Source organism: Zingiber officinale, chromosome 10A, assembly GCF_018446385.1.
Source record: "Zingiber officinale cultivar Zhangliang chromosome 10A, Zo_v1.1, whole genome shotgun sequence".
NCBI classification, from domain to species: Eukaryota; Viridiplantae; Streptophyta; class Magnoliopsida; order Zingiberales; family Zingiberaceae; genus Zingiber; species Zingiber officinale.
In genome coordinates, this window is record NC_056004.1 from 49,191,319 (window position 1) to 49,198,585 (window position 7,267).

Sequence of the window (7,267 nt, forward strand, 5' to 3'; positions counted from 1 at the left end):
TCGGAGGGTGTGGTACCCGAACGGAGAAATTCTATAATAGGTGTCCTCCAGTCGCTTGGAAACGTGAGGCCTTGCATCCGATCGACGTGCGCCACCAGCAGTACTTTTTCAATTGGTTGCTGAATGGCAGCTGGTGTTATTGAACTCGCGAGTTTGGCTAACTCGTCTGCTGCCTGGTTCTCCGTTCGGGGGATCTTCTGTATAAGAACCTCTCGGAAAGTAGCTTTGAGTTTTTCAAAGGCCTCAACGTAGAGTTTAAGCCGAACACTATTGATTTCAAAGGTGCCAGAAAGTTGTTGAGCGGCCAACTGTGAATCCGAATAGAGAGTCACCCGACCGGCACCCACATGCCGGGCTGCCTGCAATCCGGCTATGAGGACCTCATACTCTGCTTCGTTGTTGGTAGCTTTGTAATCCAGCCGGACGGATAGGTGCATCTTCTCTTCTTGAGGTGAGAGCAGTAATATTCCAATCCCACTTCCGAGCCGAGTGAAGGACCCATCCACATATATTCTCCACATAGCTTCCGGCTCTGGCCTTTGCACTTCGGTCACAAAATCAGCCAAGGATTGGGCTTTGATCGCCGAGCGGGGCTGATATTGGATGTCAAATTCACTTAATTCTGTCGTCCACTTGATGAGCCGTCCGGACGCTTCTGGATTCAACAGTACTCTTCCGAGTGGACTGTTTGTCCGGACAATGATGGTGTGAGCCAAGAAATACGGTCGAAGGCGCCGAGCAGCTAGAACCAAAGCAAAGGCCAACTTCTCGAGCCCGGTGTAATGAGATTCAGCATCTTTTAAAATATGGCTCAGAAAATACACCAGCTGCTCCTCGCCGCTGGACCTTACAAGCGCCGAGCCTACAGCATGCTCGGTTGAAGACAGGTAAACATAAAGTGACTCACCCCCGACCGGCTTGGCTAGTATAGGCAGGGAATTAAGATACGTCTTCAATTCTTCGAACGCCCGGTCGCACTTCTCGTCCCAGTGAAATTTAGTAGCCTTGCGCAAAATTTTGAAGAAAGGGAGGCTCCGGTCGGCAGTTTTGGAGATGAATCTGGACAATGCGGTTATCCGACCGGTCAGCCGCTGTACTTCCCTTGTATTTCTTGGAGGCGTCATGTCTTGTAGAGCTTTCACCTTGCTGGGATTTGCTTCGATTCCCCTCTCGGTCACTATATACCCCAAGAAGCGCCCACCTTTTGCTCCGAACAGGCATTTCTGGGGATTTAGTTTGACTCCGTATTTGCGTAGCGTTCGGAAGGTTTCTTCCATGTCCTTGAAGAGATCGGCCGCTCGGACGGATTTGATAAGAATGTTGTCCACATAGACTTCCAGATTCCGCCCGATCTGCTCCTTGAACACTTTGTTCATCAAGCGCTGATAGGTGGCCCCGGCATTCTTCAATCCGAACGGCATCACATTATAGCAATATGTGCCGTCGGCCATTACGAAGCTTACTTTTTCTTTATCTTCCCGGGCGAGCGGCACTTGATGATATCCTTGATAGGCGTCAAGCATGCAAATTAATTTGCAGCCGGCCGTAGAGTCCACCAGCTGATCTATCCGTGGCAGAGGATAGAAGTCCTTAGGGCATGCTTTGTTTAAGTCCCGAAAGTCGATGCAGACTCTCCACTTGCCGCCCGGCTTGGAGACTAATACTACGTTAGCCAGCCAGCTCGGGAACTGCACTTCTCGTATGTGGCCGGCCTCCAGAAGTTTCTCTACTTCCGTCCGGATGATGGCATTCTGCTCGGCACTGAAATCCCTTTTCCTCTGCTTCACTGGCCGAGCGTCCGGTTCTATGCTCGACGAAATTCCGGGCAACTCATGTGTCGACCAGACGAAGACATCATGATTTCGTTGGAGGCATTGGATCAGTTCCTCCTTCTGCTCCTCCTCCAGATCAGAGGCGATAAAAGTCGTGGCCTCCGATCGGGTCGGATGGATCTGAACCTCCTCCTTTTCATCATAAATTAAAGCAGGAGGTTTCTCGGTGATGGCGTTTACCTCGATCTGAGGCGTTTTCCGAGCAGAATTAGCTTCTGCTCTGACCATTTCGATGTAACATCGCCGAGCTGCTAGCTGATCTCCTCTTGCTTCTCCCACTTTGTCCTCCACGGGGAACTTGATCTTCTGATGGAAGGTTGAGACGACCGCTCGGAATTCGCTGAGCGCCGGTCGTCCCAAAATGACGTTGTAGGATGAGGGAGAGTCGACCACCACGAAATTTATGGCCCTAGTCCTCCTGAGCAGCCGGCTGAACTTCGTTACCCGTAAACCCATAGAGCGGGGTTGTCATGGGTAGCAGCTCGGCTCGATCAATTTGCAGCTGATCGAACGCCTTCTTGAATATGATGCTGACCGAGCTCCCTGTGTCAACGAATATGCGGTGGATAGTGTAATTTGCTATTACCGCTTTAATGAGTAGAGCATCGTCGTGGGGCACTTCAACTCCTTCTAAGTCCCCGGGTCCGAAGGTGATTTCCGGTCCACTTGCCCGCTCCTGGCTGCAACCGACCGCGTGGATCTGGAGCTGCCGGACGCCCGCCTTTCTGTCTCGGTTGGAGTCTCCTCCGGTCGGCCCACCAGCAATAACGTTGATCTCGCCTCGGGAAGTGTTGCTCCTATTTTCCTCTTCCCGAGCGGACGGCCGGGACCGCTCTCTAGACGCTCGGCGATTCTCCTGTCTTGGAGATCGGTGTCGATCGGGCGTCTGCTGATGTCGCCTCTCGGTGTGAATCCGGTCGGCTTCATGGGTCCTTTGTCTTCGGTCGACGGAAGGAGACCGTCGTTCAGCCTTCCTGGGCACGGGATTAACCACGAAGGGAAGACTTCGACAATCCCTCGTGTTGTGCGTATCCGTCTGGTGGAAGGAGCAGAACATAGGGGTCCATTTCTTTTTTGGCTTGATCCGAGCAGCAGCTACTTCTTGAACTTGGGTCCTCACACGAGGGGAGCGGATTGCTTCGGCCCTTGGTCCTCTAGGCGGTTGATGAGCGGCCTGTTGTCTCCGTTCGGCCTGAATAGGCGTCCTCTCGGTTGGAGTTTCCTTTTTCCAGGGGGGCTTGCGCTTCTTCTACGTTGATGTATTCATTGACTCGGTGTAGCATGTGATCATAATCTCGGGGCGACTTTCGGATGAGCGACCGGAAGAAGTCCCCATCCACTAGGCCTTGTGTGAAGGCATTCATCATGGTCTCTGATGTGGCCGTTGGAATATCCATTGCCACCTTGTTGAACCGCTGGATGTAAGTTCGAAGTGATTCTCTCGGCTCCTGCTTGATGGCGAACAAGCTGACACTTGTCTTCTGATAACGCCGACTGGTGGACGAAGTCTTTGAAACTTGTGATGGATCCGTCCGGCAGCCTCCGAAACCACCGTTGAGCCGATCCCGAGAGAGTGGTAAGGAAGACTCGGCACTTTACTCCATCTGTGTACTGATGGAGTGTAGCCGTGTTATCAAACTTACCTAGATGATCATCCGGGTCTGTTGTTCCATTATACTCGCCGATCGTCGGAGGCACGTAGTGCTTGGGCAGAGGGTCTCGTAGAATAGCCTCCGAGAATTGGCGATTGATCCGCTCGGGGGATGCATCCGCTCGGGGGGTTTTCCCCTTTCTGTCATCTCGCCTAGGCATCTCGTCTGAAGAAGATCCCCTATCTCTTCGAGCTGGTACGGCTTCAGGGGTGCGAAACAAGGCCCGATGGAATGCGACGGTGGCTGGAGGTGCTTCCGCTCGGCCACCTGACGCAGATGTTGCTTGTTGCTCAGGCCGCTCGGCTGCTGCTTTATGTTTTTGCTCCACAAGTTTGGCGGCCCTCATCTCGACCAGAGCTTCGAGTTCTTCCGTCGAAAGAGCCACCGTGTGTTGTCGTCCAGCCTCATCCATTGTTTCCAGTCGGATGCAGGAGCGTTCCCACAGGCGGCGCCAATTTAATCCTGTCCGAACCAGGAGTCAACGAATACTGGGCACGTGGCGCTCCCTGCTGAATCCTCGAATGCTCCGGCGAACCTGCAGCAAAAACCGAGCCAGGAGGGGTGTCCCGGCGACGGCCCTCCGACGCTCAAGTCAGGCGAGAAATAACAAAAGGGTGGTCTCAAGATGAAGACTTTTTTCATACCTCCGGTGAAGAAATGGAGGCCTTATATAGGCCTCTCGAAGAAGCCTGGGCGCGCCAATCAAAGCAACCACCTGCCTTTGACCATGCCCAGGCATGGGTTTGTCAGAAGGGCCATGCCCAGATATGGATCTGGCAGGAAGACGTCCATGAGGCCATACTGCTACTGTATCAACCTTTTCACGATGTGACGGCAAGATCCTCCATCGTGCGATCTTGTGTACGGCCTAATCATCAGACATGCTTCTGCTGATATCCCATATCCCGAGCCGAGAGCATAGGCCGCTCGGCCACCTTTGTACCCTCGCCCTTATCTTGGCCGAACGGACAACCCGCTCGGCCCTTTGGCCCCAGCCGAGCGGACTCCCGCTCGACCCTTCGATCCTCCTGCCTTGGCGTCGGAAACCCAAGCCCCTGGATGGGTTGTCTCTAGATCCGCTCGGACTTACTCAGCTGCTCGGCGCGGCCATTAACCGCTTAGTCAGCCCTTCATCGGTCCTCAAGCTGAGACCCTTCAGGAAGTGGGTCCCCCATTCTTACCGCCGGATCATGTATGTATAACCTAATCTAATTAGGTCGTGGAATGGTTAAAGTTAATTGAAGAGATTAAACCTAATCTAATGAAGATAATGGATTATTAGGGTTAAACCAGTTTGACTCTGGTTTAGGTGGTTAATCAATGATCGTATTCGATTGTAGTTATCCTAAATAGGTTTGAGGGTTTGATGTAGTTATTTAATTCATATGTAATTAGTTAAATCTGTATGTCATGGAATTGCGGGACTTTGATTCAAGGCGAGTATCTCGATGTGGAAATTGTTAAGCACGATTGTCAGATAAAGATGAGTCCTTCTTTCTTGACCTCTTTAGTTCATTGAACTTAGTGCATGGTTGTTTTTGATTGATGGATTAAGTTACCTTACCTTAAATATGTTCGTTTTATCCTACTTGATACTTATGAGCTTGATCTTAGAGATGATCTAGTTATTTCATATACAGTTTTGACTTTGAATATCTATACTCTATCGTGTATACACATGTAGAGTATGTACTGTAGGGGATATCTTGTTAATTGAGTTAACATGCTGATTATGTATACGATATTAAGTGTACACATATTTGGTAAATGTTATAGGAGTTATCTTATTGTCTATCCATTTTGTATGTTGGGTGAGCCCATATATTTGGTGTGCTTATTGGAAATTCATGTTGATTATACTTATGTTGTAGTGTGTATACATATCTTGTATGACTATTGGAGGTATCATATTGATTATACCTACATTGTAGGGTGCGTACGTATATGGTGTGTATATGTCTAGTGTTGCTACTTATTGTATTTGTTTAGTAGACATCAGTTGAATCTACCCATACTATAAATATATATGTTAGATGAGTCATTGTACTCGGGTTATTTATGATGATTGGGATGTTGTATTGATGATGATCATGTTAGTATCATGATTCTTTATATTATGTCCATCATTGCACTGCATACTAATAACCAAAGTCTCCCTTGTGGTTGAGAGAGTTGTCAATCATTTTTATATTCCCACTTGACCATTGAGGGAGAGTGGTAGTTTGGAGTGAAGTTTGTCCTGTCGTGCTCGTTCGGCCACTCTGTGTAATGGTAGCTGGAGTCGCGCAGTTAGTGACCTTCTTGTTATGTAGCTAGATATCTACTTTGCATCATGCCCGTCTTGACCATATTGATGTAGTGGTAGCTTGGAGACGCGAGCAGTTGTCATAGTCCTGTCCGGTCGGCCATATTGATGTAGTGATAGCTTGGAGTGACGTTTAGGAGTGATGCATACATGTGCATATGTATATGATGTGTGGTGCATCTCTTGGAAATATAACTGCGTGGTTGTTGATCTAGTCGTGTGAGGTGCATATTAAACTGTGTGGTTATGTTTTATTTTCAGCCGTGTGGGCTGTAAGTTATTATACTTATACAGCTGTGTGGTTATGTGTCTAGGTTTTATTTGTCACTATTACAAGAGAGATATTATCTATTTTCCGGACAGAGACTTTTCTAGTCGTGACATTTATACATGTTAGATAAGTGAAGCTAAGGGCACAAATAGACATTTAAGAGTAGGATGACTTTACGTTCCTTATTCAAAAGGGAAATGATATAATAGTCCTATTCTTCATGTCTGACATTCGTGGATAATATCAAGATATCATGTAATTGTAGGACTGATCGTATAAGATGTTTGAGGTTAACGTATTGATCTGTTGCTATCAAGGTATCATGTAAAAATATATATGAACAATGTTTGGTAAGGATAATGCAATGCCGAAAGACTACTACTGAGGCTTGGACAATGGACGATGATGGAGATCATAGTTCGTAGGATCATAATTCTATGCATGATTAATTTAGGATCATAGGATCATATCGTAAGTTCGGATCATAAAATCATACAATCGAATACCTTAAATAAATGATATTATTATCTATATAAATTTAAATTAATTATAATAATTATATTTTTATATTATAAAATCTAATGTTGTTTTAGGGTTCAAGATTCTCGGAAAAAAATAACTATAAGATAACTCAATCTAAAAGTTAATAAAATAGTCCTCAGAAAGAAAAAAAACAAACCTTTGGTATCCGAACGATTCTGTTCTGATTCTATCATAAAACATGATTCTAATAGATTCCAAAACGATTTGATACTTCTAGTGACATCCTATCGTTCGAATCACGATTCTATCCAATTATGGTAAAATCCTCCCCCTCTTCGCTCTCCTCCGCCTAATAGATTCCCACTCTACTCCGTCCCATTCCGTTGGGTCAGCAAACAGGCAGTGCCAGATTTGAAAGGACTGCTGTGGCCGATCGAGGAGCAATAAATTATTTTACCCGAGCTTACCCTCGTCGTGTATTTAGGGGCGGCCCACATGACTCTATCGAGTTCGAGATTTGTGATTCTTATCGGTGGGTGCATACTGAAGCACATATTACCAGCCTGCTCCCGTAGATTTAAAATGGCCCCATACGAACTACTCGCTCTGTCGATTGTGGGTTTGATCTTTGAGTACGAATCTCCGAGCGCGGGAAAGTGTCGTCTTACGCGCGGCCTGATGCGAGCCTCCACTCCCGCTATATTGCGCTCTGAGACTGCCGACT